The sequence below is a fragment of the Pelecanus crispus genome, chromosome 3, assembly GCF_030463565.1.
Source record: "Pelecanus crispus isolate bPelCri1 chromosome 3, bPelCri1.pri, whole genome shotgun sequence".
Lineage (NCBI taxonomy): Eukaryota > Metazoa > Chordata > Aves > Pelecaniformes > Pelecanidae > Pelecanus > Pelecanus crispus.
This window is the reverse complement of record NC_134645.1, coordinates 30,081,946-30,106,421: the sequence shown is the minus strand read 5'-3', so window position 1 is coordinate 30,106,421 and position 24,476 is coordinate 30,081,946.

Here is a 24,476-nt window from a genome sequence, read left to right as displayed (position 1 = left end):
GGGTGTCCCCTTCCAGCCCGGACCCACTGCCGGGGCAGGACGGGGACGGTCCCAGGAACAAACGCCCTGCTGCTCCAGGCTGTGGGTTGCTCCAGCTGCTGGAGAAGCAGGATGGAGCCCCGTCTGCCCAGGGTCTGCAAAGGGCATTGGCAATTCGGGGGGTGATGCATCTCTCCCTGAATCTGTGGAATGAGTGCCTGGACCTGCCTGCTGCTGTGAAGACAGGTGGGATGACTTCTTCAGAGCAGTAGGTCAGGCTTGATTTTGGGGACAGAGCCCACCTGAAAAAGCCACAAGTGATTCCTCTTTGCCATTCAACATGCAGAAGCGTGCCTGGATGCTTGCACCAGCGTGCTCCTCTGCAGAGGGAGCTGCCTCTCACCGCGGGGTGGTATTTCCTCCCCAAAGAGCCTGAAATGTATCCTTTCAGATGAGAGGCATTTTATTGCTTTCAGTCAGGAATAATGGAGACGAGAAAGCACATTATGGCTGGGATGAGAACCTACGTCTGACGCTGATACTTGTTTTCCACAACAGAGAAATGCTGAAGCCCGACAATTATAATTAACAGCAATACTGCTTCCTTCAAGATCTGGTCCAGTGCAAGGCTAAAATGTTGTGGGAAGAATTTATTTTTAAGTTTTCCACCATACCAAAATTATAGAGCTTTCAAAAACCACCCCCCCCAAAAAAAGTTGAACATTTCTGTACGTCTCTATATTTCAAAGAATTAAGAGAAAACTGTCACAGATTTGAAAAATAGAAACTCACTCAACTTGGAGCCCACTAGCTGGTTTTTAACCCGAGCTCTCAGAGCACTTTTTAAAGGTGATTAAGCAGCAAACTCCATTTTACAGATGGGGGAACCAAATCATATTTTGGATAAGCATCTGAAAACTGGCCAGCAAAGTGAGTAGCAGTATTGGAAAAGCCATCCATGTCTGTAGAATTCCACTGACTTCTCTATAGGTTTTCCTCCCAGGGACTAAACAAGCAAAATAGACCTCAAACTGGTCATGAGGGAATGCAGAAAGCACAGATGAGATGCCAGTTAAAAAGATACTAAATTGTACCCACCACAACATGAAGTTAAAGCAACGAATTCTTTCCATGGACAGAAAAAAATGGTTTTGAAGCCTGTGGGTTTGCTGGCAGATTCCTCCCCATGACCTGCAAATGAGAAAAGGCGGCATTAAGGGCTTTTCCCCTGCCTGGCACGGTGGTCTGGGGAGCAGGAGGTGCTGGTGATGCCACCCAGGGCTGCATGGAGGAGGCTGGGTGGGCTAAAATGCTGCGTCAAGGGTAGGGCTGAATTTGGGGAAGCTTTTGATCTTAATTTGCATGGGGTTTTTTGGAAAAGTGCTGTGGTCAGATTCCAGTTGCAGCTTTTTAGCTCTAAGAAATTATTTTCACTCCCAGCCCAACAGAGAGGACATCACCTGTCGGGATGAGGAATTATAAAACCACAGGGAGAAAACTCATGGTGGCTGTTCAGGCCAGACATCCATCTGTAACCAGGGGTTTCAAAGTCAAGTTGTGGCTTCCCCACCACAGGGCATTTCTCTTCATAGTTCAAGTGTCTTTAAAAAGGGTCCCCTGAATTGCAAGGAGTGTTAATGCGTATTTAAAAGCAATTGCTCATGAGCCACTGGAGTGCTGTTGGAGCAGGAGTGGCTGGAAGGAAGGCTACAGGCTCCCTGTTGTCATCTCCAGGAGCTCAGGTTTTGGTTATTCAGGCCCATTACACAGAAAGTGACTTTCTAGAAATACTTCACTCTTTAGATGTTTAGCATTGGTTGCCTGTCCAGCCCCGTAATTTGGCTGTCCTAGGAAAGATCAGTGCTAGGACCAGCCAGCGTTTGCCACCCCTGGGCAGGGGTGGTGCACCATGGCTTCACGGAGCAGCAGCCCCACGGGGAAATGTCACTCAACACGCACACCCCACATAGGGTATGGTAAGTAGTTGGTATGTAGTTGGGACTGTAAAAAAACAAAGAAATAGCCCCAACAATTCTGAAGGATTGGTTATATTTTCATTTACACCAGATTGACTTTTTTTTTTTTTAAAACACATTTCTGTCTACAACAGTAAATGGATTTACTGGGTCTAACAGCTGAGTGCCAATTGTGTTTCCATGGAGAAAACAGTAGGTCCAGCTCATTCTCGCATGTACTCATCTCCAGCTCCCTTGGAGGCACTACTGCCTTTGCCACTGCCCGAGAAGCTCCTTTACACTGAAGACAGGAGTCGCAGGGAAATAATAGGGAACATAGAGACACGGCATGCTCACAGCATCCCAACAACATCGTATGTGGGTCTGAGGCATTTCCTTTGTAAGCCCTGCCAGGAGCAGACAGCACAGAGCTCCAAAAAGCAGAGCATCCTGCAGAGATCAAGCCTCCCCACCTCTGCTTGAACCCCTCTTCAGCACCAAAAGGTACCTTATGCAATAGAAAATGCAAACCAGGTGTTCAAGGGCTCACAGGAGCTGACATCAGGGAATTCCCCCTCCTTTCTCCTTGGTCTGGGCACCTTGCCTCTACCTGCTATGTGAACTAGTGGAAAATGCTTGCTGTAACCTCCACACAAGTAACACATCACTTCAGACCCCTCTTGGCGTGCACTTTCACGTGCAGCATCATACGAGTGAAGCTGCCCTTCATCTTTGACGTGGGGCTGCCAGAAAGCCACGGCCAGGCCCACTCCCATCTTTCATGCCTCATTGTTAATGAAACTGGGCTTTGGGAATTGTGATGGGGCCGGCTGGCGTCTGCAGCCTGGGTCTGCTCTGCACTGTCTCAGGAAGCTGCTCTTCACTGACCTGTGCCACCCCGTGCCCCAGAGAGCATCGCGTGGTACCCATGGGTCTCAGATGCCTGTCTGCATGGAGCAGGGCTGGCAAAACCAACGCAGTCTGCTTAGGGCTAAGGGTGGCTCCCAGCTGCACGGTGGCTGTAGCCAGTGACCTCCCTCCCTCTGTGTTAGACATCCCTCACCTCTCGGCTTCCTTAGGTTACCCTGGCAAAGTTTCTTCAGGTGCACCGATCTGTAATCCACAGCCAGCTTAGCCTTCTGTCAAGAACTGTTTATAACCCCACCACTCCCCCCATTCGCCAGACCTCCGAAGGCTCTCACAGGCAAGCTTTGGCGGCTGTGGCGCAGCAGGGGGAGAAGACACCCTCCTGCCCGTGCCGACAGGGAGAGGACACAGTCTGCAGGGCGATTTGTCCAGGGTTTGTCCAAAGCCATGGCACGGCGGTGGTCCCGCAGTCTCAGGCATCCTGCCCCCCTGCAGCCTCTCCTTTTGCTGGCAGGCACTGCTTCCTGAGCCGTCTTTGCAGCCTGACTGTGCACCCGCTGCTACAAATGCTGGGCAAAGAGTGTAATCAATGGTAAGCAGGATGCATTTTAATTACCCTTTATATAATGCAAACGTGACTGTATTAATAATCCTTGCAAGCCATGCGACTGTCTTACACAACCTTTAATTACTCAGGGAGCTCAGCATTTTCCATTGTCATACAGTTTGCTTTACCTTTTATTATCTTGCCAGGCTGCCAGGCCCTGCAACACAAAGAGAAATGCTTTCTGCAACTTCATCCAAGCCAGGCGTCTGAAAGCTTTGTACCTACTCCAAGACCATCATGCTTCCCTCCCTTTATTTCCTCAGAGCAGAAAGCCAGAACATCACCCAAACCCATGTCTTTATTAGTAAGTGCCTACGCACAGGGTGGCTTCCCCTCCAAAAAAACCCCACCTTTGTGTTGAAAGGGTTATTTCCGAGGAGCTATCTATATCACAGCAATAAAAGATGAGACTAATGGGTGCTTGACACATTGCATGGGGCCAGACCCAGCAAAGCACTTAAGAAAGCGAATAAAGCTCTTAAGCACATTTTCCCATTGACTGGAGCTTACCTTTTATTAAGCACTGAACATGAGCATATGGGTGTTTGCAGAAAGGAGAATTAGGCTCTGACGTGACATCCTGGATCAATCAGATTTTTCCAGTGGCTTCAGCAGCAGCAGGAAAAATAGCTACTCATCAGCCTGTACTGGAAGTCCTCATTTCATGGTGAGTAGCATGCTAAAAAGCCTCCATGGGACGACAAGCAGGGCTCCTCTGTCCTCTTGCACTTCATACCATCAATAGCACTCAGGTGGTCCTCAAGTTTCTTTGCCCTCCAGGTCCCGGAGGGTAAGATTTGCTCCATTTCATTCCCCACTTCCCAATGCAGTCATGACAGGCAACTTCATATGATCCTTTGCAAGTCCTGCCAGACTTCCACCTGGGGTCTGCTGTAACACTCACAGGTCTGCTCAGGTACTGGATAGTATTTGATGCAAAGAAAATAACACTTCATCACCTTTTCACAATGCATTGAAGTGACCATCAAAAACTGATGGATCATAAGTATTTTGCAAATTTTGCGCTGAGGAAAAGCAGGAAAAATAATAAATAAACAGATGTTCCTTTCTTGCAAGTGGGTTCCCTCCAGTGCTGCCCGACCCATGGCCTGGCCTCCTGGTACCATGGAGGTGGACAGAGATCCACAGGGGGACCTCAAACAGAGCTGCCTGGAAACATATCCAAACTCTTAGACCCCCTGATAAAGGGACTTCCTTGAATTTCTCCCCCCTTAGAAGTTTCATACGTCTACCAATGACATTAAAATAAGGTCCCAGCTGGCAAAATGCTCATAGAAAATCACTTTTGTGGGCCTGATTCTGATACTGGTTTGCACTGGTTCCAGAGGTTTCATCAATATTAACTGCTGATGTGTATCTGCAGAATTGCAACCAGGCTCAGGCCTATAAATAAATAAATACATAAATAAATAAATAAGAGAAGAAAAATTCAGTATTTAAAGCATTTGCGGATGCTTCCCACTGCCCCACCCCCAAAGCTTTTATGTACAATTAGGTGTCCTAAGGTCCCTAGTGGGGATCATTTCATTAAATAATAGCTCAATGTTAAGTTACAGAAATGAGTCTATAAAATATTATAAGGCATGTTAAATAATGCGTGAAAATAAACTAGGTCAGTTGGGGAATAGGGATTTCTGTTCTCTGGAAGGTCACATATCTCTCTCTGAGGGACATGACAGCAAGCACTGATAAGTAGGAACTCAAGCTGGTGGCCCTTTTCCTTCTCTACCTTGGCCTGGCAATCACCACTGCCAGATGTTTCATTGCACAACCACCCCCCAAACAACCTTCCTGAGGCAGAACTTCTCCTAAGCCCCCATGAGTTAAGACTGCCAGAAGGTTTAAGGACTTACAACTCTCTGAAAGCTCTTTAAAAAAAAAAAAAAAAAAAAAAGGTTATTCCTGTAGATGTCTTTGTTATTTGTGGATATTTTGTCCGGCTTGGCCTCACTTTTATTTTATAGCAGCGAGTTCCACATAGGTTGGGTGGGGGAAATAAATGGTTTCCTTAAATGAGTTTTGAAATTATGCCTTTTCTGCTCCTTTTAGTGTTCAAGAGTTCAGTGTGATACAGGTAGGAGAGGAAAGCAGAGAAAGAGATGATACAGGGAAATAGCAGATGAACAGCAAGTGATGCTGTAGCGTAAAGTGTTAACAACAGCCCTACATATACATTCAGAAGAGTTTTTAACCTGGAGCTAAAACACAGCATCCATGTCCTGATGCCCATGGTTGCAAAGAGACATGGTAAAATTGAGAAGAGGGCAGAACCAGGCCACAAATGTAGCTTCAGTGCTGGAGAAGATGCCTATAGGGAGGCATCCAGAGAGCCATCTATCTTATTGAGATGGTGGATTCAATTACAGTGCATGAGAACATAACCTCAGGCACTAAAAGGCTCTGTCAGGAAAAGGGAGAACAAAACCAAAAAGCTGCAGACTGAAGCTGGACAAACCAAGTCAGAAATACATCAACAGCACAAGCCTGAGAGTCGGAGAGAAATGCCAAAGGAAACAGCAGAGCCTCCGTCTTTTGAGATGGTCAAAGCCAGCTTGGATAGCTGCCTGGAAGGTATGTTTTAGCCAAACAACAAGCTAACAGACTCAGCACATGAGGGGTGAGGTGTGGTTGCATGGCCTCAAAACATGGGGAAGGTGGGACTGGATGTGCCTTCTCACCTTGTGCTCTGTGGACAGTGTATGGCAGACTAAGGGAGTCACTTCAGTACAAATAACTTCCCAAAAATGCATCTTTTCCTAAAGACTGCAGCACTGTAGAAGCCACCAAACTGCAGCTATCAAAAGAGGATTGATTTCATGGATAAGGGTGTTCAAAGGAAACAGAAACACCTCCAGGAACATGTCATGGGATGAGAAGGGTCATCCCCACCTCTCACAAGGAGGCAAGGGCTGGGGACAGCCAAGTTAGATGGCTACCCCTCATCCTTTCATGCAGGAGAGGAAAGCAGAAGGTTTCCAAAAGGCGTTTCTTTGCTACAAAGCTTCAGCAGAGATGGTGGTTAGTAGCAGGGATGAAGGGCTGGGCTGGGAGGACTGCCCTGGCCCGTCACACACACCCCGTGCCTTGGCACACTCACCTGCAGCATTGTAACACCACTCACCTGCCTCCCAGGATACTGGGAGACTTCATTAACTTCATCACAATCCTCTGCTTTAGGAAGAGGTGGGCTAGACTGGTGCTCTACAAACAGTAGTAACGATTAATACCATTAACTCCCAAATTGTAGTTAATACCTAACTATGCTCACAGCCTTGCACGCAGTTACACTTCCTAAAAATAAGGAGCCCGGCACAGATGCTACAGGGGCTCCCTTTGGCCCCAAGCTGCCATGGTGGTCAGGGTTAGCTGTGTGCCACTCAAACCCTAGGCCCTCACCCACAGCCATCAGAAGTGATACAGATGCAAAATACCATTTTCATTCAAGGATTCAGAGAAGGAAACTTACTACGCAGACCTCACCCCTTGCATGAGCAAGCAAGGCCAGCTCCAGCAAGCTCTCCCTTCTCCTTTAATTAGTTTTAGGCATGAAAATGGTTTCCTGCTTCCATCAGCTTTTCCTGATATAGTAATTAATGTACCTTCCTGCAGAAGGAATACCGATTGAGAGGTAAAGCCATTGCCTGGAGAGAGCTGGGCTTCCAAGGAAGTGCTAATTAGTCCCTATTTGAGAAATCTGGTTAAAGCAAGTGAGCAGGTGTTGCTAGAAATTGGAAATAATCCGTACAAACATGTTCTTTCCTATGTGACAGCAGAGCTAATTACACCTCCTTGGGTCACCACTCCATTTTACATAATATTTCTCTGTCAAAGTGTGTTACCACCTGGCACCGGCTGCCAGATGAAACACCTTAGCACTTCGTGTCAGCAGTGAATTAACCCCTTCTCCCATCACGGCTTGAGAGGAAGGATATTGCTATCAACCGCACTTGCTCCAAGGACAGGAAAAACATCTCACATCTCCCTTTGCGTATGTGAGGCACCATGCAGTGTACCCCGCCTTGTGCCCTGCCGTACCGTCACCAGCAAGTCTTGATCTTACTTGGTGTCAGCGTTGGAAGGGTTTATGGATGGTTATGTGCTACATCCCACTTCCGTGGCATGCGATCAAAGCTTTGCAACCTCCTGGAAAAGCAAAATGTTCCCTGGGGAAAGGTGATGATTGACATACCGAGAGGGGATGATGCCGCAGCAGCAACAGAAGTGATTACAAAGCTAATTATTTTTTATATAAGTCATTTTATGTGCAGGCTTTTGGACATGCAACAGTTTCATTGCATTGGCTCGCTCTCGGGCCACTGTGAGGTGTCCATGCACATCTGAAAAGCTGGAACCTAGAAAAATGGAAGGAGGAAAGCAGCCAGCTGTGTGTTTAGTTGAGCTGGAAGAATTTCCTAAGCACCCTCCCAAAATGGAGGTATCTCTGCATTATTTAGCAAGTGTCACATAATCTTAACTCCTGGTTTGCACCACATCTGTAGGAAGAGACAGGGGCCCAACACAGACGGTGCGGACAGAAGGACATCCGAGTCACTGCCTGACCTGGGAGACATGCATGACCGCCTGAGCCTTGGTTCGCTGTTGCAAAGGGATGCCTGGACGTGTTGGTAACAACTAGGAAGCAAGAGCTGTTGGAGGAAGGGAACACAAACACCATGACTACCTTTGTAAGCAAAAGTCTGTTTCTAGGTAGGGTGCCTGCTGAGGCAAAGAGGTGTGCTCTCCCTGCAGGGAGAGTATGTTGGGACATACGTAGCAGAGGTTCTGCTACAGCCATGTGCCTCCAGACTTTTGTACCAGGACATGGATGCACCTGCCGCCCAGGATTTGCTCCTGCTACAAAGACACCCTGGCCCTGCCACCTGTTATATATAGCATAATAAATCAGGAGAGATGCAATACTGAGGTTGTGATAAATCAGCTGAGTGCAGTCAGAATATGCTCCTGAGAGCAGCAGTTGTTATGCTGGCCATGGGACATTCCAGCCCAAAGGTGAAACACTAGCCCAGATAGCTCTGATACCCAACAGGTCTGAGGAATGGAGGCAAATTCTCAATATATTGCAGGATGTGAATTTTGCCTCTGTTGCAGCTTCAGTCACAGTGCAGGCTGAACAGGTGAGAGCTTTCACTAAAACACTGCGTATTTAGCCAGCCCTGGGAGCTTTCACAGAAAACCCTTTCTCTAAGGGCAAAACCTGTTCAGTGTCCACCACCTTTCTAGCAGCATCACTTTCCCCAGCTGTGGGCATTTACAGCCATGTCTGCAGCCAGTCCTAACAAAAGGGCAGCTGAGCCCAGAGCTCTGGGGACAGCAGCATTGCCGTGGGACCAGCGGCGGGGTAGCCCCAGCTGAAGCCGAGCAGAAGGGGTGAGCTGCTCGGCAGCTGCCCCTGCAGTTGCTCCCAGCTCTCCTTGTCCCAGCAGCTGAGCATGGCCAGGCTGGATACAGAGGGAAGGGGGAGACAGACCCCCTTTGTAAAGCTGATTCCAGACATACTGCCCTACGCACGCACCCTGCAAAGAGGGCCCGTTAGGGCTCAGCTCATCAGAGCTGGGATCGCACTGGGGATGAAGTGGTGAAAGCATAATGGGAGATGGTATTTAAGACAGAGGAATGAATTGTATCCCTATAGAAATGCTTGGTTTGGGTCCTGTTTTCCTCCCTTGCCCCCTGTTAACTACTTCAGAGATCCAGGGGGAATGTGCATTACTGCTTGTGGAAGACAACAGCCACAGCTGATCAGGGTGGTGTGCTTCTCCACTCGTGGGAGAGCCCACACTCATGTTCAGTTTTTCCTAAAGCCACTTCTGACTCCCGACTCTGCATCCACTCAGAGCTATCAACTTACATATCAGAGGGACTGAAATTATAACATCTGATTACTTGGTCTGTTAACATGCATAAGGCAGGACGATGGTGATGTTCCCATTCCTCAGATCAGGAGCAGAGATGCAGAAGTAGTAAAATATTTCCCCACTGAAGTCTTTGTCAGAGCAGGGGATAATGCTCCACTGCTGCTCCATCATCTCTTTTTAGTCAGTGATGTCCCCATAGTTGATCCCATGGAGGTCAGATGCAAATATCTTAGGATGACAGCACAAACGTTTCTCCCTGTCTCACATGGCCTGTTGTGCCCTGGAGACATGTCCTTCTCTCAGATTTCACTTCTTTCAGTCTCAATATGTCCAGCTAGTTTGATCTTTTCTTGTAGACCACATTCCTAGTACAACGTTTGCCTTTTTTATAACATTACGATGCTGACTCATGTCAAATTAAAGTTCAAGTATTATGCAGGAGGCTTAGAAATGTCCTACCTGAGACATGGGAACTGGCTCCAGTCTGAAGATGGCTGCAATTCAGGCCTCTCCCAGCCATGACGCTGGCTTTAAAAATAGATCTTGTGGGTTAAAATAAGAGCGTACCTTGCATACACCTTCAGGTTTCTGAGCCACCTAGGTCAAAGCTGCTAAGGCTGGATATGTGATCATTCCGTTTGAGGGAAAGCTGAGATTCATCATTCAAATGACATCTGAAGATGGGATTTTAAGCAAGTACACACATTTCGTAGGGCTTCTAATAAGCTGCCTCCACTGGCAAGTACTTTGAAGTCCAGTGCAAGGAGTGGTCACCATACATGACTCACTCCAGCCCGAAGGCCCTACTTTATCCATAGGTGATGCACTGGCTCTTGCAACAATGGAGAAACCTGGCCAGCAGCAGCCAGGGCTCTGTGCTGCTGCACGGCGTGACTTTCTGGGTGTCCTGCCTTTGTAACGTGGGACAGGGGTGGTGAATATAAATCTGAATTAGCTCAGCTTAAGAGATGAAGGATGCAGTACAGACTCAGCAAAGCTTATGTGAAGAGTGGTTTCGGGCAAGTCCATGGCTCTAACTGCTACTGGCAGGCGTGTGCATGACACTGCGTGAAGCTTGCTGCTTACCAGCTCCTCCTGTCCCTTAATCCTGCAGTGGCTTCTGTTTGCTGCACGGCCATGGGATCTGCTGGTGCCCAGAGAAGAGCTGGGAGCCAGACTGGGCTGGATTTGGGATCGGTGAGGGAGAAGATTAAGGAGCAACCCCACTACCTGTTATGACTGCAGAGGCAGAAAAAAATAAAAGCACGCCCTCCCTTGCTCTGACAACCACCGTCCAGCTGCAGAGAGGTGTGCTTTTCTCCTGCAAACAAAACCTCCTCCCTCTGCCATCTTTTACGCTGCTTCAGTTTGCAAAGAAAGGCTGCTAATGTGCTCACCCGTTGACAGAGCGGACTTGCAGGATATTTTATGGCACCTACTGTATTCTCAGCTCAGAGCCGTAAAACAATATTCATTGTAGCTACTGTGCAGGGCTTGGCTAGTATAGCCACATCCAGAATTATCCAGCAAGAAAAAAAAATGAAGCTATTAAAAACACTCATACACAAGCCAGGAAACATCTTATTATAGATCTTGGTTTGAAGGAGGGAAATTAAAAACCCATACCCACACTCAGCATATGCCCAGCTATATTTGTCTGATCCATTTATTACCTTAGCCAATGCAATTTCAATGTTGCACTACTCCAGTCTTTCACACTAAAAAAAAACCAAAAAAAAAACCCCAACACACAAGATGCCATCGCTGGTTTACAGCTGTGGCCTATCCTGTTTCTCTGAACATTTGCTGATTTGGCATCAGCACAATACCGAGGAAAGTGGAGGGTGGGGGTTGGGGTCTGACTGGAAGGTGTGGATCACAGTAAAATAGGCTCTTCCTATATTTATAGCAGTGCTCTGTCGGAAGCGCAGCAATTTGTTTGTGTGCTGATTTTTAAAATTGTGGTGGAGAAGGCAGCACTTTGAATGGGTTCCTTCACTAAATACATACTTCATGCATGCATTTCTCAGGTTGGAGAATTGAAGATAAAAGCTCTGGCAATGACACACCATGCATACAAAGTTAAATATGCAATGGAAAGCATTACAGCTTGGCTAGTTATTGCTCCCATAGTGCAAAGACTGGAAATCAATGCTGCAAGTACTTTATGAAGAAGTAGGAAGTTTGGCGCTGGATTAAAGAAGCATGCACATTCATGGGTAAGTGTGGAAGAGACCCAGCCATGTTGTAGGCTGAGATTCTCCAAAGCCAACTGTGGGTGTATCCATGCCGAAACCACCGGTGAGGCTGCTGCCTCCACTGGAGAGGTGCCACAGGGTGCTCCACGATGTTTCAGCGGGAGGGATGCTATGCTGTAGCCATGTCCCCAGGGCAGGTTTGCACCATCTCCTCTTGCACAGAACGGATACCAAAATGTTGCAACTTCAACATGAGCTGGAAGTGCTCTGTTGGCTGGAAGAGCCAAAATGGTTTGGATAGCTACTTCTGTGTCCTTGATGCAGCAAGCTTATATGGGGCTCTGCAACACTCGCTTTTATTAATAGCCTGGATGTCCTGAGCATTTTTCTTTTTTGGTTCTCACGAGTTATTTTCACTGCACAGCTTCCCATGATCACTCAATTTTGGGAGCTGATTAGACCAACTGGTGGGATAAATCCCCACAGATGAACCCACACCCAGAGAATCAAGAGTGTTTCTATAAAAAGTTAGGAACATGTGCGTGGCATTGTGGGTACAAACAAGACTCAGCACGTATCTGCCTTTCCTCTGCTGAGAAAAGCTCATTCGATTACGTGGTGTTTTAAATAAAGATGATGCTGGCCACTTTTGATGGTACCTGGCCCTTGAATAGCCCCGCTTGTGCAAGCACTCAAGGTATTACTCAATGAGGGTAAGGGAATTGCATTTCCATGCTAGTTCTGTTCTCCTGTTTGTAATGAAGTGCTAGGGATCAGATCTCTCTGTGGCTTGCATTTAAATAAAAATCTGCCTTCTTTTAATACTTTGAACATCCTAGGAAAAACTATTGCACCGGGACAGAAAGTCCTCTCAGATGTGATTGGGGTAAATGAGTTCACTTGATTCCTACAGCCTGCCTAGGCAGAGATGCGGAGTTGCACAACTACAGCAATGATGTTAAACACCTACCGCGATGTCCTGTAAAAATCAATAGCAAACCCTTCTTGGATCCTGGACTCTATCCAGGCTGTGGAAACAGCAAACTGGGCAGAAAGACCTAGCGCTAGACAAGAGCTACAGGAGTCGGTGCTCAATAAGAGCTTCCAAAGACCTTTGGGGTTTGTTCCCTCCAAAAACGCGGTGTCAAGGGAGGTTGTAGAACAGATTTAAGCAACTACAGTGGGACTTGGACAAAACATGGGTCTTCGTGAAGGTCCATCACAGACTTCTTGGTGGTACAGGGACACGAGCTCACACACCCTGCTCTCACACATGTACCAGCAGGACCAGCTTTTATAAATACACATACCTATGCTTGTATGTGCAGACAAATTCCCATATCTACTAAAATACAGGAGCCATCCTAAAGAGGCTGTATTGTACACGTCTCTGGGGGACATGCATGCCATGTTATTCATAGCAGCCCACACTGAAAGACAACAACTTTTGCCTAAGCTATGAAGTGAAACACTCGGGAGTGTGCTCCTTAACTCCCTGTGTAGGTAGTACCACATAATCATCAACTACATGACTGCAGACTACTTCCCCCTCCCACATTCAGTTCCTGTTCTGGATCGTGATCACTCACTGAATGAGAATACAGGATTTCATTTTACGCCCCTCCTTTTGCCTTTTTATTGTACCATACACAGACTCTGCTCTGAAGAGAGGTCTATTAATATGCTTGGGGATTTTTGTTTGATCTTTGTCATGGTCTGAGTATCAACAGTGTAAACACTAACAGCAGAGGAAGAGCCTTCTTGCCTCCAGCTCGGGCATTTGGACACAGACCTGCCAGCTGCCAAAGTCTTACTCAGTCCCTGGCTTGGACTTAAAACATATAAAATCTTCTGGGAATTTCTCTGTAAAATCCATATGAGCATAGGCAAATTACTTCCCCTTCCCCCTCCCCAGAAGTTTAACATAGCAAAACCTACTTGTACTAGGCTGGCAAACAGACCAGGCCCCAACAAATTTCATAATTCCCAGCATATGACTATTGGAGCTACTCTAGAAGAAGCTTGCCAGAATATTAACTGGGGAAAAACCACTGGATTTTCACTACCTTTATTTTCAGGAACATCTGAACTGCTCTAAATAAAAAAAAAAAAAAAATTAGCTGGAAATAGAAACTGCCAACATGACATATGTCAGGCTGGTAGCTTAGTCCAAAGCAAGTGATGGTACCTGTGTGCAACATAGCTCAGTCTTGTTATACAAGAGATATGGGACACCTGATGGTACCTCCAACGCAGCTACAAATCCTGTCATCACAGCACACCTGGGACACAGGGAGGGGGTCCCCACATTTTGGTGTCAGAGCATTGAGTCTGTGGGCAGGCAGTACACCTGGTCTGATGTATTAAAGAAAAGTAGCATAGAAAGCAAATCTGTCTAGTTCCTAATCTGCTAGACTGTGCTTTCTCCCTGATGTACATGACCATAGACCAGATATGCATCCTCACATGTGATATATGTGTGTGTGTCTCAGAGAGACAGGAGAGACCTGATCTACAAGAGCATCCAAATCTGATGCTGTTGAAAAGACAGGGAACTGGAAGATACTCTCTTCATGGTCACTAACAATATGGATGTTTTAGCACTGCCCTCCACATAGCTAAGATAAAAATAACCTTTCCATGAATGCAGCACTGTATTCTGAGGTCAAATAAGACTCCCAATGAAATCACTCCAAGGCATTCAGAAAACAATTTACTATTTATCTTGCTGAAGAAGGCTAATCCCTAGTTTTTCCTTGTCTCTTCTCGCTAGGGCTCTAAAGCCCCTGGAGGATAACTTTTTTGATAAATTGCATAACAAATTACATTTCAGGGCTGTACATCTCCATTGCGGAGTATGGAAGCAGTGTAAGGCTGCTTGTTTTCATGAGCTATTTCAAGACACGACGGCCAGCACTGGCTTTCTCAGAATTCATCAGCGTCGCAGTAAATGTTTGTTCCCAAGCATGCACACGTACACCCACCACCACATGTCTCTCATTGACCTGATGGTTACCACATATCCCCCACAAAAAGACATTTCCCTTCACACCAGAGGATGACCAAGAAGGTGCTCCACTTGAGAAGGTCTGATAGCAAAAGGAAAGAATTCAGCTCATCCCCATGGTGGGCTTCCAGCTTTGATCTCCTTGATAACCACCACATCTGGTGACCAACTGTGGTTAAAAATGGCTTCCCAGGAAGAAATGCTTAGGCTCAGCATGGGGAGGTCGGTTATTTTTAACCGAAACCTATTCCACCTTGGTGTCCCAGGAAAACAAGCCTGTTCAGCAGGATCGGTCCTTTAGAGTCAACGTGTGCTATCACAACCTGATGTTACTTTTGGCAAACAAACCAGTATCACCTACTTGCCCAGGCTCATCCATGTACAGCATGGCTGCCAAGGGAAAACAGGATGAAGAAAGGATGACACATTATTAATCTCTAACCACGCATGTTCAAAGTGCAAATGGAAAGAATGAACACCCTTGACCCTACACTCCCCTGTTTATCACCGGAATAAATGAAGCCTCGTCTGTGACCGGGTAACTTTCCCCATAGCATGAGTATGCCTCTGTCCTGGGCAGAGGGTCAAGGAGAGAGCTGTGACTCCAAACCTCTTCAGCTCCAGAGCTTCTTGGGCAGGACTGTTACTCACAGCAGCAGCAGCGATGCAGGGACACTAAAACTGGGCTGTATCAGATGACCAACAACTCCTACCGCAAGGCAACGAGAGCAAGGGCTCAGTGTCTGGACTCTGCCTACTGTTCAAGAAGACCTAAACAAAGTGAAAACCAGGAACACATAGAATAAAAATCATTCCCTCATCCTCTCCTCCCCCTGCCCAGTCACAGGCAAGTGGGAAGAAAGGGGAAGCATTGCCCTGTCTGCATCTCTCCGCTCTGGTCAACACCCTGCCTTGTCTTTGAGACGGTGGAGCTAGGATGCTACATTGTATTTGCCGTCACATGCATTGTGCAGAGTATCTTGTGTAAACACTACAAATCTTGACTTTGCATTGTTAAGATGTGCGTACGCACCTGAGTCATGGCTTTGATTTGACTGACAACCCTCTGCTCCAGAAGCCTCAGGAGAGCTTAAGCTGTGGGAGTTTTGTAAGCAAGGATGTTATGTAAGTGGGTAGATATTTTTGTTCAAAGTTTAGTTCTGTACTCTATGAGACTAAAAATACATGCACACAAAACGTAAGAACATGTTTCTAAAACTCATTAAACAGCCATGCCCTTTCTCCCATGATTCTCTTCCCGCTGGTGGCAACTGCCAAAGGTTTCTGTGCACTGTGGAGAGCAAGGCTTCTTCTTTATAACCAGCCTCCTCCTCTGCCTTCATCATCCTCTGAGACCACAGTCTGGCACTCAGGACACCACAAGCACTTCTGCCACAAAGAAATGCAGTAGCAACACTAGAGCAGAAAATAAGATTACCTTAAGGTGACCACAGGCAACTGCTGCAGCTGTGAAACCAGACCGTGCTCAGCATCTGCAGCAGCCCCTACCTGCCAGCTACAAAGTTCCTTTTCCAAAGTGGCGGCGTTGTGATGCCAGATGATGAGGAGGAAGGATGTCCTGCCAGGCATGTGAGAGCAGCACAAGAGGTTGCAGGCTACTAGGAGAGGAAAAGCAGCTTCGTGGCTAGCAGCTGCTTTATTTTAGCAGGAGTCAATGCTAGAAGGAAGCGAGCCCCCAGAGATCCATACCGTGGTCTCAGAGCAGCACATAGAGATGACCTGGCAATGCAGCATCATCACTTCTCTGCTCTGCCCAAAATTTTCTGAGCGATCTTGGGTCAGTGCCTTAAGCACAGACCCACAGAGGTCTACAGAAAGGCCTTCAGGAGATGGCCAAACAGCAAAAGTCAGCTTCCTTTGTTCCTCCCTCTGTAAAATTCAGATGGCAGCATGGCCCTACCTCCCCCAGTGCCACCATTATATGTATCTTCTTGTCTGCAAAGTGATCAAGGGAGTGGGAGCCAAAATGAATAGAGTGGAGCTCAGGCAAAAGCTAAGCCTTTGCTTCTGTCCCATGAAATTTTTTAGACAGAATAAATCAGGCCTGTTATCATTTAGATGCTTTGAAAAAAAAAATCCCACTGAACTTCTAGAAGATTGTCTACTGTTAGTTAAAGACTTCAGACAGTTAAATAATACTTGCTAATTCTGGTGCTCCGCTAGGCCCAGACATCTATCCCTGCTGGCAGGTCTAATGAGGGCTTTGGTCTGCACAAGAAATAGTTATTCATCATCAGATCTCCTTGCCCCTTATGTAAATGTTCTGCTTCATCTCAGAAGAAAGGAAGGAGGGAAAAAAAAGTAAGCGGTTATTTTTGGAAAATAATTTTCTTTTTGGTATATGTGTCTGTGTGCGTGTGTAAACAATTATCTTCTACATTTCTGTCAGCTTATCTAATCTCTTCAGCAAATACCAAAGTTGTGTCTTTGGGTTTTTTTTTTTTTTTTATGGCCTGGTTGTCTTCATCAGTCTCTCCAAAGGACTCCTTCAAGGGTCAGGTTCTCAAAGCACCGTGGCGTGTCCCAGTGGTGCCCATTGTGGCAATCGAGCCGCAACCAATGCAAAAGGCAAAGTATGGCCCCTGGAGTCATTGCTTGATTCCATGTCCTGTAAAGACATAATTCCCTACAGCTATCTACCTATATATTTATACCTGCATATTGTGCGTGCTTTAATTTCACTTACCATCATGCTAAGGGGGTACGTGGGGGTGATTTTTGGCTGTGGAAAACTGCTCCCTGCCCGTCAGCATCCTCTGAAGCACACACCTAACTGCTGTCACTTACTCAGAGAAGGCTCTTTCCACAACTATTAGGTGGGGAAGGACACTGCCCAAGTGCCCCTGCAGCAAGCTGGAATAGCCTGCCCTGGGCTTGTGGGAGCCAGCAAGGGCAAAAAGGATTTCAAAGAAAATGAGGTAGCTGCAGTTACAGATAGATGAGTACCTTGGGGAGGGGAATGGGCAGGGTATATATAAAATGAAAAGCAGCTTTAGGAGCAGAAACAAGCTGCTAATGGCAATGGAAAAGCTCTCCTCAAGACACAGCAGCCTCATGTGCGCTGATAAGAGATAGGGTTAAGTGAGTGGAACATCACATGCCTGGACCATTCACGGCTCTCCTTCCTACGCAAGCAACAAGCTCTGGAGGTTGATAACACAGGAATGTCAATGTAGAGCTAAAAAAACCCCTCCTGTGTGCTGCTTTAAATATTCCCAGGAACTCGGGGCTTGTTCTGAAAGCATCTGATTCAAAGCCTAGGGAGGGCTTTTCATTCGAGCTTGTGATAACGCTGCTTACCACGCTGGAAGGCAGGCAGAGGCGAGGAGGCTTGAAACACTGCGTTGGCCTTGCTGCACATCAAATCATTTTCACCAGGAGCAAAGAGATAACCAAGAAGGGACAGAGAGAACAGAATGACTCAAATGCCAGATTTGCTAAGACAATAGCAAGCACATTATGAAAAAAAAATTTAAAAGTGATTGTCCTACACATGCTTTGTTCTTTATGTCCTTATCCCCAACCTCTCACTGCTGCCTGGCGTCAGAGACACAAGCTTGTACAGACCGCGGGTCCAACAACAGATGTCACTTCCTATGAGGAATCATCAAATATATAGTAGTTTTTCAACTATTTAGCTGAATTCCCATCCTGTTGAAGTCAGGGTTTTGTCACCACATTTAGCAGGGCCAGGAATTAAGTGATTTGTCTGTGGTCATACTGAAAGTCTGTGGCAGATGGAGACTTCAGTCCAACCCAACCTCCCAATCAAACCTAGCTCTCCCTCAAAACCTGTAAACTTACCCTTCTTGCAGTGCAAGAAGTCTGTATTTCCTTCATCCAGTTACCCATAGATCAACAACTATCGAAGATCTTATGCCAGTGCGGAGAATATTTTGAACACTGGTTCAGGCTCCCTTGTGCTCAGAGTTTCACAGAGTCCTCCAAAGGCCTAGAAAATGTAGTGGAGAACAGGATTGAAAACAATTGCCTTTCCTCCCACCTCTAGTTTTATGCTTTGAACTACCATGGGAAGGTTTCCAGGGTGGCCTCCCAGATCTAGGAGCTGTGGTGTCCAGGCTCTTGTCCCAACGCATTCATGCCCTGATCTGGAGAGCAGCAAATGTCCATGCTACAAGTACAGTCAGACAGTACATGCTTGGCATCTCTGAAAAAAATCAGGCCAATGAAATCTCAGGTTTATCAGTTATAAACTGTCACACCCAAAACCTCTTTCCCAGATGCCTGAATACAGTTATTCGTCTGAATTCAGATTTCCCTGCTCAACACCACTTGCCGCACTGCAAAGCGGGAAGAGGACTACAGCTTTTTGAAGTACATGGTGGTAGAAAATGTTTTGGAGAGGCCACAGCCACTTTGCTCCGCTGGTTAATTCTCCGTTGTCTGGGGCACAGGAGGAAGAAGAGGCCCAGGGGCAAGCAGGCAGGATGGGTACCGCAGGGAGCGCAGAGGGCTGGTGCCAAAGCACCTCATGGCTCCCCCTACTCAGGACCCTCCAGCAGAGCTTGGTGGCTGTGGCTGAGCGGCAGCCTCACTAAAGCTAGCACTGCCTCTGCCCTGCACCTTCCAGCACACTGCTTCTGGCTGGGCTCCTTCACCACACCGTGCAGGAAACTCAGAGCCACTTCCACCCAGAGCTGGCTCTGGAAATGAGTGTCTGTGCTCACTCTGCACGAGTGCATGCTGTGGGGACCAAGCTCTCCACGCACCAACTTGGTAGGAAAGTAGATACCAGAAATCAAACAAAAACCCCACCAGGCTTTCCTGTAAAGTCATCCCTAGGATGAAATGGTCTATGGCAGAGTCTCTGAAACCCTGAACTCTTGCTCTCGGCTAGTGTCTTGTTTTCTATTGCATAATGGAGCCTGGCTGAAACCCACACTGCCATTCACCATGCTGATCCGCAGATGCCTCTGCTAGAATAGAGGTAAGCCAAACAGAGCTGCATGAAAATCTGCAAAACCTGAAGGGCCAACAAGCAAGGTTGCAGCAACTTCTCCCCCGTTTTCCAGGCTGAATTGTGAGTGTACGTTCATAGGGGCTGGCCAAACCCAGAACTGAGGTATCTCGACTACTGTGGGTTTCAGGGCCAAAGGCTAAATTCAGCACACACGCTGAAGTCAGTGTGGTTTTGTGGGTGCAAGCTAAGACTGGAACTCCAGTGTGGTGGTTTGAGGAGGGAGGAAAAGCTTTGCTCTGATTGAAAAAGGAAAGAGAAACAAAATAAAGTGCTGCCATTCTCTTGCAAATCCCAAGCTCTGTAGTAATTCTGCTGCACTGGGTTGCTTACCCTAGGTGACAGGGCACTGGAGATCATTTCTGCCAGGTCTAGGAGCTGGCCCCTGTGGAACATAAGCACTCTCCATTCTGTTGGACATTTTGGCTCAAGACGTTCAGTCCCCTTTCCTAGGGCTCCCTCTCCCTGCAAACCACACAAGGGGCTTCCACAAAGATGAAGGCAAAGCTTTAAACTCTGTGCAATGTCACAAAGGCTTTTCTGTACTCACTCATCTTACAACCATAGTTTAGGTCTCTGCTCTTAGTTCTGTTTGGGTAGGGACTTCCTATCCCTGTTTACTCTCCTCAAGAATCTCCAGGCAGCCCCCAAATCTCTTGCAGCCACCCACTCACCATTACAGAACAAGCATATTGCATCCCAGTTTTAACCGTGTTTGGTGGATTTCCTCTGCTGTTAAAAGCAAAACAAGTTCGGTCTCACCCAAGCAGAATTACTACAACATGGAGAGGAAAAACAAGGGAGATGGAAGGAAAAGTAAAGGAGAGTAAGAGCCCCTTCAAGCAGGAGGAGGATTTCCAGCAAGGAAGCAAACTGCTGATCACATAGTCCAGCATGCAGCCAAACACCACTTGCTCTCCTAGGCTGCCCCAGGACCCTCTCTGTGGCTTCAGCCAGGGCCAGCTGTTTTACCCCACCACTATTTATCCATGCTGTGACACTAGCTAAGATGACAGTGGGGTGAGATATACCACTTTGATTTTCTCCCGTTCATTAACTGTGTCATTTCTTTTAAGTCAATGCCTGCAGCTGTAGCCAGTTCTCGAGGGAGTACTGGGGAGGCAGGAGGGTCTGGCAGGTTGGGCAGACTCTAACCAACACCTCCTCACCCCTCATATTGTTGCAATCATGCCACCATTGGCAGAAAATGCAAAGCCTACATTTGCCCTAGTGCTTTCTCAGCTAATGCAATCCCTTCTAATACTGGTTCTGCTGTTCTTGGCTCACGCACATGTAGGGGTCTTGCAGCAGTGCCAGCATGGAGAGTATGGGATAGCCATATGGCAGGCTAAAATGTGACACTTCTAATGACATCCACTTTGTATTTCTTTGTCACAGTGAGTGGTCTTTAACAAAAGGTGTGCTTATCACTGGTAGCCAGCAGTTGGTGTCACTCAGGAGCTGCCTGGTCACCAGCTGGGAGCACCCAGGTGTTGAGACCACAGATCCATCAGCATCACTGGTGAGACTGGCAAGGCCAAGCCAAGGACTGCCTGAACAATGCTGTCCCCAACACCGTGTAGAAGTGATGCCACTACTAGTCCTGAAAGTGAACAACCCAAACCAGTTCTTCACCTCTCTGACTCTGCAGAGAGGGAGGAGGCTCAAGTTGCCCTCACCACCTTTTCAGGCAGCAACATCTTTAGTAAAGCTGAAGTAAAGGAGGCCAGTTAGATCAGGGAGTGGGACAAGACCAAGTCTCCACCACACAATTTCATATGGCAAAGTAGCCTTCAAATACTAACTGTCCTCAGAAGTTTTGTACTCAGGCCAGAACGAAACCAGATGCCAGTACCTTCGGATTCAATGATAAATCCCTTTCCCATCCAGCCTCCTCTTCTGAGAGCTTCAGAGAAGGACTGAAATAACTTGATGGTTTTCTGAGGTTTCCTGGTTACAGTTCTCCTGATAATGGTAATAGCTCAGTGGCCTCACTCACGTTGCACAGGTATATAAATATACCTTGAGCAATTCTCCCAAGTCACTTCAAGTAATGAATGTTGGTCTTTGCATTTTCTTGTGCAGCTTCAGTTGATACTTGAAGTAACAACTAAAAACTAAGAAGAATTAAAGAGGATTTTTAGTAACTAGGGTGCCACTTGTGCTTAGGGGGAAAACTGAGTGAGCCGACCAGTAAGTGAATTGTTGCAAAATTCATTTCTGTGTCAACCATCTCTGTTCTGTGCTGCAACAGTGACCTTTCAAAAGGCAAAGGAGCGAAGCTTCGGCACACAAAGACCATCCTCACTCAGACACCCTTCCAAGGACAATAAAAGGCTTGACCCAAAAACATTCTGTATAAACTTTAAGAACAAGAGGAAAATCAGTTTTCCAAAGTTACTTTTTAGTAGAAAGGTACAATACAGAAAAGCTAGGGCATATTCCAGTGTCTGTCTCATTGGAGCCTCATTTCCTTTCAATCACATATTGTAAACTGTCTTCAGCACAAAGGGCTGAATACCCCCCAAAACTAAATTAATAAAAGAATTCTTCCAAGGTTCTATATTCATTCTATATATTTTATATCTAGATCCACTCTCCTCTCAGACAGAAGAGCTCCATCATATCTGCACACAACAGCTTACCTTTGCACATCCACATTGCAGCCTATGGTTATCTAGTTGTGATTTAGGTCAACAAGCTTTGCTTCCACCACGGCAGAAAATCAGGCTGCAGAGAGGCCTGACATTCTCCAGATGTGCCAGCCTGACCTCTCTTCCAGGGCAGGGGGTGCAGGAAAATGTTACAGCCAAAACTGCTGTAGGCACCGTAGTGCCAAGTCTGGGCATAACCCCAGCCTATCATCTTGCTCTGCCCCAGAGGGATGCCTGGTCAGCCTAATTCATGGCCAAATGTGTCCCTTTCATAGCTCTCTTTGCAGATATTCTAGGCAATGATTGTTGTCTATTCAGGGAAACGTTGTTTCCAATTAATTCCTTTACGGCCACTCCTTTTCCTCACTCCCTCCCTGGTTTTCCTTCTTTCTTATTTCAGATACCAACCCTACTGCTGGGCTGCCATAAAAGCCCTCAGGGGGCACAAGCATTAGGACATTTCCCTTTCCAGTCCCTCATGAGCACTCGGAGGCAGAAAACAAATGCCAGGCAGCCTGCTTCTCCATCGAACCCAATCCTTCTTCACCCAGCATCTCCAGCCCTGCAGCCATCCCATGCCTGGAGAAAGCAGCCCAAGCAAGCTGCCACTTCCCCCTCTCACAGCCCAAGTGACCTTAGCGTGAAGAAATGTTTTCCTGGTATTCAGCCTACGTTTCCCCTCGCCCAGTTTATCCCATTGTTTCTACTTAACCCTTCCTCAACTACTTTATCACCCTGAGACCTCTAACTGTATTTAGCTGCCATACACATTTCTGAGATGTTTTTGGTACGAGTAATTCAGGGTAGCAACTTATATGGCACCCCAGCAGACATGGTATGTGTTCATATACCCTTCAGATGTCCTTTGTTTCAGGTCTTGAATTACCCACTGACTTTCTGTTGGAAGTCAGTGATAAGAAATGTAACATCAGTGGAACAAACTTACTTGCCACTTGCACACAAATGATGAACCCTACGTCCCCTCTGAGCTTTCTGCAGGAGCTGCTTGGTTTGTTCACCCCATGCCTGCTCCTTGTCAGACATGGTATCCTCCATCGCAGCCTTGCTGGTGTGCATGTAAAGAATCAAGACACAAGCATGGCTTCTGCTTCAGATACAGCAGGACCACGAGAGCTGGGAAGAGGTCAGTGAGGAAGAGGAGTGTTGTTTGGAGATTGCAGTTCAAGGGTGAATCTTTGCAAACCCTTCTCCCAGGAACAGGGATATTGCTTCTGGTGTGGGGCAGTCCCTCTGAAGCTAGTTGGGACACATAAAGCACAAAAAGCATGGTTGTAATCCTTTTATATTAAGACATAATCCAGTTGAAGGGTTTCAACAGAGAAGGTACTGGGATGTTACAAGACACAGGCGTGCTGTGACTGGGTGACTAACTACTATCTGCAAAATCAACACCCATTCTTAGGAAAAATCCTGGAAATCAGCTTGAGACAAGCTTTTTCATGTTTCCTATGAATTTCCATTACTTCCCACATACAAATACAAAATATTTATTTAAAATAACTGAGATGCGGACTGACACAGGAATATTGCAGAATATTGTCTTCTGTGGGTGCCACTTAACTACACTGAGCATCATTGTGTAAAGCCCAGAACTCCCTCTGCCTTTTGATCTTTTGTAACCCTTTAATACTTGTCATATTCTCCCCAGACTAATTTATGTCCATACTTTTAACATGGACATGTGAGACTCAGTACTCCAAGTCTCCCCCAGGCTCCCTCCCCAGTGATTTGCCTCCTTTCAGCCATTCACAGTTATGTCTCAGGAACTTTCCCCTTGGTCCCAGCACTTCTATTTATAAGGATCAACCACAAGCAGAGCATTTCTTCGGCAAAACAAAGTCCAAATTGGACCCTGTGCAAAGTTTTCACTGGTTTCTTGCTGAAAGAGCCAGTTTCATTGAAGACTCCTGGGCCAGATCAGAAAGTTCAAACCAGCAGGCAAGTTTCTCATTTGGAACAAAGTTCAAAGGTAAGACAGCTTCCAGTCTCCTTGAAACGGCTTTGAAATCTTCCCCACCAGAAGGTCTGTCCTTTGCAGGGCTGTGCCTGCTAAGAACCACAGTTGCCTACCAGGATGGGTAAGGAAGGGTACAGTGGTGATTGATAACCCACCAAAACCTTCAGGACTTAGGTCCCATCTTCCTATTACCCTTATACAAGCCTGTGGATTAATTAGCAGATTTTTCAGGGCTTCAGGATGCTCAAAGCACTGTTAGAGGGTTAACACCAAGACTGTTTGCACAGAGTGAAAGAAGGTCTGGCTACAACTTCCCTTTGTTTCCCTCCTCCCTT